Below are 11,239 nucleotides of genomic sequence, written 5' to 3' on the forward strand. Positions count from 1 at the left end.
GTTGATTATGTATGTTTTTTCCATGTTAATAAATGTCTAATTAATAGTTTATATAACATTTCCGGCCTAAAGAAAGACCTGCAATAGGAAGATTTACCACTTGCATAATGCATGTTTAAATTTAAATTTCATTTATTTGTGATTGTTGATCAATAGTTGATTAAGTCTAATAATCGAGACACTAGCGGAATAGCCTGGGTTAACCCTGACGTCTAAAGAAAGTTTTGGGCATAAGCCTACCAATTTATGCCCTGATAAATTAATAACTATTCAATTAAGAAGATTAACTTTCTATAGTTTCATATATAGTTTATGATAGCTAATCCTTTCACCGTCCAGTTAATAGGCCGCTACATCTAATCTATATGATCTAATAAATATGTAGCTGCAGTGAATCTTACCAGGTACCTTCCATAGTTCCTGTAAATCTGTAATGGGGCAATCTTGTTTCTTCCTTCTGTAGCTGACAATAGCCTTAGCTAGTTTTGACGATATTTTAGCATTATTAACCAATGTCCTGGCTGTACTCTGGTTCAAATTTAGAGACATTTTAGACTAGTTTAGCGAGGAAGAATCCTTCGTAAATTCCGCTAAATACGAAGCAAGCCATTGGATTGCTAGGCGCGCTAGGCGACGGGATAGTTAATCACAGCTCAGTGACGTCACAAATAAATGACGTTATTATAAGTCGCATCAGCCATAATGTGTCGCATGACTTTTCTGTAGGTTATTGGCTCTACTCATTAGCCCAATCGGTATAGAAAAGTAGGATGTGTCAAAAGTGTAGAAACTAAATTACTGGAGGCTGGGGGGGGGGGGGGGGTATTTCTATTGTTTTTTTAATGAAAGGAAAGAAAATTTTCTGTTGTAAAACTGTTATTTTATTTACTCCAAATATAGCAAGTCACATAGGGCCTAAATATTGCGACAAATCTAGGAATAAATGGAGATTCGCCTACATAATGTAAAATTCATTACGAGACAATAAATAACGAAATAAACCAAATTAATACAAATATATTTTCAAAAATGCCAGTAAATTACTGATATGATGCTCGTGAGCCACAGTGGCTCAGCGGGTGTGACGTTGGATCTTTAAATTGGAGGTCCCGTGTTCGATCCCTCCCGGTAGAGGTCGAGAAAGTTAATCGGTATTTGCCGTCGTAACTCACCCTTGGCAGTGGTATAGGATAGAAGAAGTCCTGGGGAGGGACAACGTACAGTCTTTCGGATAGGACGAAAACCGAGGTCCCGTGTATACATTGGCGTGCACGTAAAAGAACACTTGGCAGTTGGAATATAGAGAAGGTCGTAACGCCGCAGTCCGGGAATATGTCCCCCATCGCACACTGCATAACGTATGCCCATCTTCATTTTAGTGTTGGACTATAGCATGGTCTTTTATTTTGGAAGAAAACATACCACATTGGACAACTGCTCAATAAAACGCAAACTTGAAAAAAGCTGTTGTTAATATCAGAACAACAATAGACGGAATGAGTAACATAGACTAGGCTACTAAAATTACTTTTGAAAATGCACACCGTTTCCACTATGCCATACAAATTTCATTCTTTGTTGTTAATATCAGAACAACATTAGACGGGATGAGTAACATAGACTAGGCTACTAAAATTACTTTTGAAAATGCACACCGTTTCCACCATGCCATAAAAATTCATTCTTTAGGGAGAGGGGTTATACATAGGCAAATTCGGATATTTACTTTAAAAAAGTCCAGTCAAATCTGAACTTCTATGCGTCATTCGAAAGTTTATGATAACATAATCTTGTACACCGACAGATTGTTAAGTTTATAAAAACAGAGAAAGTCACGAACAAAGAACCAGTATGTCAACGATGAGAAATTTAAAATTTGAAAACCAGTTATCTGTGATTTGGATGAGTTTAGATAGAACCGTTTCTTCAAGTCTTCTGGTTGGTTCCATATCGATCCATATAGCTCGTGCTGTACAGAATGAACCAATCAATAGAACAGCGTCTCATGAGATTGTAACCACCATGTTGGAAATCTGTCAATAACTGGAATAAAAGTGAGTTGAATAACACAGGTTCCAACATTCTCTGATATTCTACAGAACATATAACATCTCCACGCTGTTATCTGAAACCTTCCTATCTGCACCGTGATTTGCAGTGATAGGTTGCAGTTCCGTTGCAGATTTAATTCAGAAAGAGGTGAGTGGCGCGTTTGTTTTGGGAAATTTTCATCGCCGAGGTCAATGTGTTGATATATGTACATGTTGCAAATGATAGTAATGTTATAGTACAGGTTAAACGCTATTAGAGAATGCAGGATACTGCACATCAAAAATGAGATAAAACAAACCTAGCAACACATATCGATTCAATAAAAAAAAATATATAATACATACATTAATGGGATATGAAATTTAAAATTAGATGATGTATCTTATATATAGATAGTGCTTATTCATCAACAATATTAATTGCTGACGCCGTGTATCCAATGTTTAAATGTCTTTAATCCATTTTTTATTATCCATCTTTTATAACGTTTTAAATAAGTTTGAAAGTTTATTGCCCTCTTGGGATTTATCCACAAATTTTCATCTAGAAGTCTCCTGTAGAAATTCCAGTTTTATATAAGCAGATGGTGTGTGCTGAAAAATTGCAAAAGAGCAGTATTTTGTTGCTGTGTGTAAATTTAATCAGTAAACCTATTTATTTGAATTGAGGAATGCATTTAACTCCTTTTTATTCAACCTAATAAAATCGTTATACCGAACCCAGGTATCCAGAGCAAAGGAGGGTGGCTTTTTTTAAATGTAAAATTATGTTTTTATATCGCCGAATTAAAGAAACTAAGATTCAGATCATAATCTACAGCAAAGAGAGTTTACGACTCCCCGACCCGATCCCTAAATTCTGCATGCCCTATGTTACGCCGTATACTTCAGCTTTCAAAAAACAAAAATGTCCTCACCAGAAACTTCATTTGGAAGGGGTATGGTAAAGTCTGTCCTATTTGAGTTGCTTTATAATGAATCCTACACCAGGATAATGAACAGCATACATTCATAAATTTATTCTTTTAGTGCGTCGTTTGGTTATTCATTCATTTTGCAGATTAAGGCTTATTTTCAATTAATTTTCTATTTCGAGAAGTTATTTGTGAGCTTTTAAAAAGGCTTGTTGAATGAGAATCTATACAAAATATATTATTTCTCGCCATGGCACTACTAAAAACGATACGTATTTTTTCGATTGATTCGCTGATTCAATGTCCCCCTGTTAAGCTATAGAAATGCAAGTACGATAAGAGCGATCGAAATAGATCCTTAATACATTGTCATCCTTGCATCGACTAAAAATAGATTTTTAATATTTTTCATATTTTGTGTTAGGCCGCACGCATATTCTTGATATGGATGATCAAATGTGGCTGAAGGACTGAAGGGGCTTTTAAGCCGTCTTTGTCAACTAAGTTCCCTTTGAACACCAAGAAGTGTTGAATAGGGGATGCCAGTTGAGATGATATCTAAGAGATAAGTGCAGTCTTATTTGCTACTTAAAACATGTCTTAAATGTCATCGAATGAAAGCGAAAGGCGCCTTCTTAATCCCAGCGTTAAAGTAGCTATGTCTCTAACTCAATATCATGTAAAGTCTTTGACATTGAAAACACGAATTATTTGTCAATTTAAAGGAGCTAAATGGCTAATATTTGGGACCTAGAAATTGACACAAATAATGTAATATGAGAGTATATAAACAGATTTACATTCCATCACTTCTGTTTTTACTGTAACTTCTAATCAGCTATAATAATTCGTGTTTTCGGTAGGAAAATTTGAGTAGGGATAATTTTTTTGTAGAAATGTTTAGTAGGTGACTTAGTCAGTATTTTGGACTCACTACGTGGTAGGTTATCCCCTATGATGTCATTAAAGATGGCCGCCGATGTTATACCAATTTTATCCTACCTGCTCTAGTTTTCTGCCAGTTTTTTTTATGAAATACATGTTAGGATGACATGCGAACTAAAGTGAAAAATATATTTATTAATTTTTCACGAATACGCATACGCAATTTGTAAAAAAGCTCTAAACTATAAAAAAGTAACACTTCAAAATTAATTACAATGATATAACAATAAGAAATTCGTTGACAACACCCAAAAATGATTTTTACAAGTTCCATCATAGTCTGACAATCATACATTTACAAAATGAACAGCAGGGTAACTCATTGGCTCTGCAAATACAGAACGACTGTGCACATTTTACATAGACGCAAGCACCAATACTTTGTGGGCGGGCTCGGACTGGCAGGGTGCTCTAGAACTTGGAACCTCTTTGAAATCTTCCTTACGTATGTATCGTAGCAATGATCTCTGTGTTAAAATTATATCTGGAAAGTGTTTAGCCAGTTCTATCATATATGTGATAATAACTGATACCAATATTGTCCTTTAAGACAAAATAAACATTTTACCATTGGTACAGGAATCGTGTACCATAATGCGTTTCCGTGCCATTTGTAACAAGGGACTCGAAGAACGAGGCTAGACATCTTCAACAAGTCATGTCAAACGGCGACGCCAATATTCTTATCTGGAGAGCATGCACAATAATTACTAGCAGCGTAGACCGGAATAACCAGACGCTAGAGATTGCATTTCGATTGAGACTTTTGGCGTATTTCGCCGAACGTAACTGATTTGAAATTAGAGTAAAACGGAAACGATTGAATGTAAATCAGTTTATATACATTCATATTACATTATTATATGCGTTGCGACCTATTTGTGTCAATTTCTAGGTCCCAAATATTAGCGATTTAGCTCCTTTAACTACTTCGACGCTCTCGGTAAATACTTATACTTCCCGCGTTAGATTCGCTTGGTGCACTGAATTCCTTTTTACAAAAACAAAGTAAATCCGTCAGCCAGGTCATTTAAGCGATTCCTGTGAAGACAAAAATCACATGCAATTTAACGTACTATAGAGTATGATATCGTGAAAAGGTATTTTTCTGTTTTTTTCATAAATCCGACATCTGCTCTTCTTGGTACTTTACCAGTTTTTATTATTCGGTACTTGTTGGCATTCTACATAAACCCATGTTATCTTGAGAAGATGAATATGGACATCGATGTTCACGCTATGAGCGCAAAAGGGAGTTGTTATATTGGTGCGGACTGTATAAATGAATTAGCCCATATTTAATTCTGTAAGTAATACTAGATTATAGAATAACACTAAATCATTATTTGAAACTAGTAGAAATTCCTAAAAAAACAAAACAAAAAAAAATTTAAACCATCTGAAAAACCAACAAATTGCTTTGTGTACTTTGGTGTGGACAATGGTGGGGCTACCAGAGAAGCGAATCACTTGATCTATAGCAGGATTGAAATTTTGATTAGATTTTGTCCTATAGCAAATTTAATATAATTTATCCGAATTCAACAACCAATTAAACATTACGAGACAAAGCCGAGCCAGTAGACGTCCTAATAAGGTGTGCGAAAGGGAAAGGAGGATATGAAATATAATCAACAGCGAAGTATTATCGAAAGAGTAAGTATGCTCTGTCTCCCGCGCGACACCCGCCACAACTATAACATTTGCAGAACTAGTGTCTGTGTGACGGCCTTAAACTGTTGGAAAGTTGTTTCAAAGGACACATGAATTGAAATAAATGATAATGAACACTTTATTTTCTTCATTCTAAAACTATCATTGTTCATTTATTTTAAAGAATGTGTAGCACCACGATCTCTTTGAAGACATAAGCATAAGCATCGATCTCCTGGTCAACATAATATTAAATAAGATTTACAAATTCTGTTCCGAAAGATCATCCAGTATGTTTAAAATCTATATGCCAGATCAAGCCCAAAAGGTCCTAAACTCCTGGCACATGATTTTGTCCTTAATACTGCATCACACACGATATTGAACACCCAGATACTCAAATTTAAAAAGGAATGGTGTTTGTCTAGAGTTTGATGTTTAAAATCAAACTGACAATATCTGATATTTTGATGGATCATGTCAAACGTTGAGCGACTGGCTTTAAAATTTGCAATCAATCTTAAAATATTGTCATGCAATATCCATTATCCATAAATGATTCGGTCGCTGAACATTATTGCGACTTCAGAATCTTTTGAAATGTGTTAGAGGAAAGGGATATTTATGAATTTTCGAAACGAACATGGTTTAATTCAACTCCCATAAACACATTCCAAGAACTATTTAAAGTCATTGTTCTGTCTTCGAATAACTTGTAATACATAAAGGATATCTATTATTTTATTAACTTGCTTTTTTATCGTATCATATATAAAGTTAGATATGGCCGTCTTCAAAAGTAATTGCTTCGTCTAATAATTCTAGTTGCTACCAACAATTATTGGTTTATTTACCGAAAACCGAATCCGCGAATTGATTATATCGAAAATGTCTCGAAATATATATGGAGCCATTGATTCTGCATTTCAAAACTGACATTAATATACATTACCGCGAGTTCTTGTCCATGAGATACTGACAAAATAAAAATATCAATTAAAGTTTTCGAAACTATGCTTGTTATTATATCGTCGCAAGGGTGACCTCTAGGGGAAATTAATTCAGGTCTTCAAATATGTATAGAGTTATTTCACTTGCCTCGTTAACCATGCTTCTTCATTTGTGATTTGTGATTGTGCGGGTGACGTCTTGTTAGTGGGCGTATATTGTGTTAGCGCCCAACAATCGTGGTCATAAGGAAGAATCTTGTATGATGCAGTCTGGTCTTGAGTGCTTTTCCACCTTTTGCTCTAAAAGACACTCCAGGTCCTGTAGGTTTATGTTAATCCGAATATTTGCACAAGCCTGCAAGTCTATGTTGATTTTTCTCTTGGAGACTTGAAGATCTAGGCTTAAAATAAACATTAACCAGTCAGAATCAATTGGCAAGATATAGCAGCGAAGCAAATGTAAACAAGAAATGGTTTTAATGAAATTACATGATTAATTTAAAACCCCTTGTCATGTTTAATAAGTCAAGAATACATTTATAAGATTATTTTTCAAATGTGATATATATATCCAATAATCTCATATTTCTATAAGATATTTAGAAAGAAAAACCTAATTTTATCTTTGCTAGCGCTTTCACCCACTACAGCGGTCATATAATGCCTGATTATTAAATTATGAAATGCCTTATGATCCCCGTAGTGGGTGCTAGCTAAGATGAAATTAGTTTTTATTTCTAAAAACCTCATATTTCTATATACTTTTACCTGAGAGTAGAATCTTTTATTAAGTCAAATTTATATCCTCTCGTATGTAACTTTTCCTGTGCTTACATAGAGGTTTGAGAATAATGTCTATAAAATCACTTAAACTTTGTGTTGCGCTATTTGGTCGACCTACAACAGGCCTAAATTTTAAATCAGTAGGGTCTGGAATGGTAGGAGAAGTTGTACAATCGTATCATATGATAAGAAAAAAACTCATAAGATTACAAGAATTGAAGCTAAAAAACACAATTTTTCGTACAATCAGGGGCCATAATACAGGGAGTTACGTTCTATATGCGAAAAATCTGATAACAACTGTGACTTTTAGAGGGTCCACAACCTTGATGTACCATATTTTTACACTATTTGCGTACGAGGGGCGGCCACTTTGGTCAGCTTTTCACGAAATTCGAATTCAACCATCATTGAGGTGTAACGGTGATATAATCACACCGTTTTTTTTAAATTGGATAATAATTGTCACCTCTAGAGGGGCCACAAGCTAAAAATATATTATAGCTTTACCATGGGATGTAATGAAACTGGATTTAATAGCAGATTTTGTAAATACTGCAGTAGAATCAAGTAATCGCGTTTTATGTTTTGGAAAAGTTTGTCCCTGATTTGCACAGGCAAAAATAACTAGTCATAAAATACTTTATGCTATTCATAGGACACCCTCGAGGACCAGGTACCACAATTATGAAGATCAAATTTCTTTGTATGTTAAACTCATGATTTTAAGAATTACAGCTCATTGTAGTCAATAATGGTGACTGGCGCATCTAAAAGGACATTCTAGATTTCATCGTAAATTTGATGATAGCATTATCTGGACATTTCAGTTCACCGGGTAACGCAACTTGTTTACGAAATATGACGGACTTAAATAATCTCGATGATCACGTACCACTATAACTTCGGTTAGATAGACATGATTGCCCATACATTTACATAACGTAGAATTTGGGACATGGCCAACTCCACATGGAAACTGAAAGTTTACATTCTTTGAAAAATGTTTTTACAAAATTTAAAATAATCGTGCAGTACTAAATCTGTCAACCCGGGTAGATCAGCTTTACTCACTAAAATATCTGGGACTGCCCCTGTGCCCGAATCTCCCACTCCCAAGCCCACATCTTCGCCACCGCACCGTTCTGATTCAAAATTGCTTGTGACAATTATGATTGTATGACTGACTTTTAACACTACAAGAACAGGACGAGTAAAAAATTCAAATGTCATTTTATTCATACCCAATTTGAGGTAACCAAAGCTGTCACCAACGGAATAATCTCTATCCATATATAGACCATTATAACAGTTGAAACTTAAAATATTGAGTCATATCACGAAACCAATTCCGACTTTTGGGCTAGAAGTCTTGAATAATTTACTCTTGTAAAGCAAAAAAATAAAACATTTCGTGGTTTGAAATTAAAAGAAGCTGAGTAAAATAAGAGGGTGTGACATGTGAATTATTCAACTTCTGATCAATTATTTAAAGGAGCAATCACATAGGTTATCGGTTTATGTATACAAATAAATCGTCAAAACGTACAGAAACAGCCACTATGTATCGGATAAAAGTTTCATCTCAAAATATTGAGCCGTTCGGAAATCATCGCTCTATAGATTTGCTTAACGGGCTGGGCTGTACGCAACCCATTAAAATCTATTTGCGTCATTTCCATTTTCCACGACTTAATCCACGCTAAAATGAATTCATATTCATTATTTTCGCATTTAATTAAGAAACCAAAACCAAAATATCAACTAAGATTCAGTCCGATTTAAAAATGGGTTTGAGTAGTGGATGTCGAGTGTTGACGATTTTTCAATTCATCATATTCATGAACCATTTTAAACTGGTATTCCTTCTACAGATTCAACTTTCATCATATCGTTGTTTGCAAGAGATTAACGATGTCTCAAATGACGTTCAGAAACTTTAGTTTATCTTACTCAAATGACTTTCAGAGACTGTGAAGCAATATTTACAGAAACTGTTATCCAGGTACGTGGGGATAACGGGTTATTTGGGAACGTATCACCAACCTCAGAGTGGATCTGAAAATATGTATTTCTTTAAAGAAGCGTCACAGAACTTGAAATAGTTTCATACGACTAGTATATGTTTCGAGGAGCGTTTGTCATATAATTAACCTGTTTTATTCACTGCTTTTATATGAACTGGTAAACTACAGTATACGTTATATTTTTATACTTTCTATAAATGAAACGGAGTCCACATTGATAGTAACCTGGTTGATTAAAGTGCATCACAATCTTGATGACCGAAATGGCCAGCCCAGAGGTCAAGCGTTCTGAAAAGTTTGTATTGCGAGTTCATTTACGAAATTCAAGTCCTGTGATAGTGAATTTCTGAAGATCCAATAAATGAGTTAGTTGTGATACAAAGGATTGATTAGGTAGAAGTAGTGAACTTGATTAAAGATAAGACACAGATCTTCAGACTTGTGCACATGAAAGGAAATTACCATGATAGAATGGTGGGAGTATTAACGCTGATTCTATGATCATCGTCTTTAGTCAAACAATTCATTGACAAATTTCTAACCACAGTTACGAATGAATAGAGATCTGAACTAAGTGATAACGCTTTAACAACATATGAGATACACTTATTCGGACACTAAGTACCTTTGAGTTGGTAGAGCCATCTTGTTATTGGTAAACTTACATTATCATTTATTTCTGGGATTTATATAGTTATATATACTTATAAAATGATTGCACGATCTAATGTGTGCGTATTCTTTTAAGCCAATGGACTTATGATTCTGCAGAAGACTTTGGACACTTAGGATAATGTGTTCTTCTATCTAGCACTTATGATTAAAACAGTTCACCTAGTTTACGAATTTCTAAAACACTAATCTAATTAAAATTAGATCACAATTCCGTTTCATTTTTTTCTATCCTCGCCGTTTTCTGTCAGAGAGTGTCCTATTTATTTCAGATTAAATAGTTATTTAAAACACAGCACTATACATATATAGCGATATAGATCATTTGATTGGTCAATACGCTAACAGGGTGTGAACACGGATTTCGAAGAACTGGGTACAACACTAAAAAGAAAACCGAAACATACCTGACAATTCATTTTAATGGGATTACTAAAACACTCGATACCACTTCTTAGCCATCTTTGAAGTTTACATCGCTAACCATATCTGTCGTATTTTATAAAATTTTAAATCTTACTTTAGATCCAGATTATTTTGTTGTGTCCTCTAAAGGTAATTTTATGACAGGCAGATAATTTCTTCTTATAATGTGTGAAGAAGGGGATTTCTTTTCAGAGGTTCCATATGTACGTCATTGAAATGGTTGCCCTTTTCCGCGATAAAGGATGTAATTGAACCCTAATCGATTTTATTTCTAACTATTGATAGATAATTACTTGTGAAACAAATACGCTTTACCAAATAATGACCCCCGAGGCAATCCCATCATCTGACGTATTTTAATTGTAAGTTTCTTATAACTACATTTAATACTTTTAGAATCTCGGATTTCATGATTTTTTGGGGCAGCGAATTAAGATTTGAAAACTTTAAATCCGCCGAGTGGATTTCTGGGATTATGAAGAGCTTTAACTACAAACTTAATCAGTGATTTGAATATTTCGATTGATTTTGGAAATCTATCTTGTTTAGCTCCAGCAGGGGTATAAACGTGTTTCAAAGCATGTTTTCAATTGAATACAATACTGGGATTTGAATTCATGTTTCCCACTAACGATTATGAATTATTTGGTATTAAATGTTCCCAAATGCCAGTTGTGATATCTACACAGTTAAAAATATTAAGGTAGTTTACAACAATTCGGGTGGAAACTAGTTGCCACCCAAATAGGGGTAACTCCTCGCCTTTAGTGGAGTAAACCGATAACGCTCAACTAGTGTAGAACATTACACCAATTCAG

This window comes from Patella vulgata, chromosome 5 (assembly GCF_932274485.2).
Source record: "Patella vulgata chromosome 5, xgPatVulg1.2, whole genome shotgun sequence".
NCBI lineage: Eukaryota > Metazoa > Mollusca > Gastropoda > Patellidae > Patella > Patella vulgata.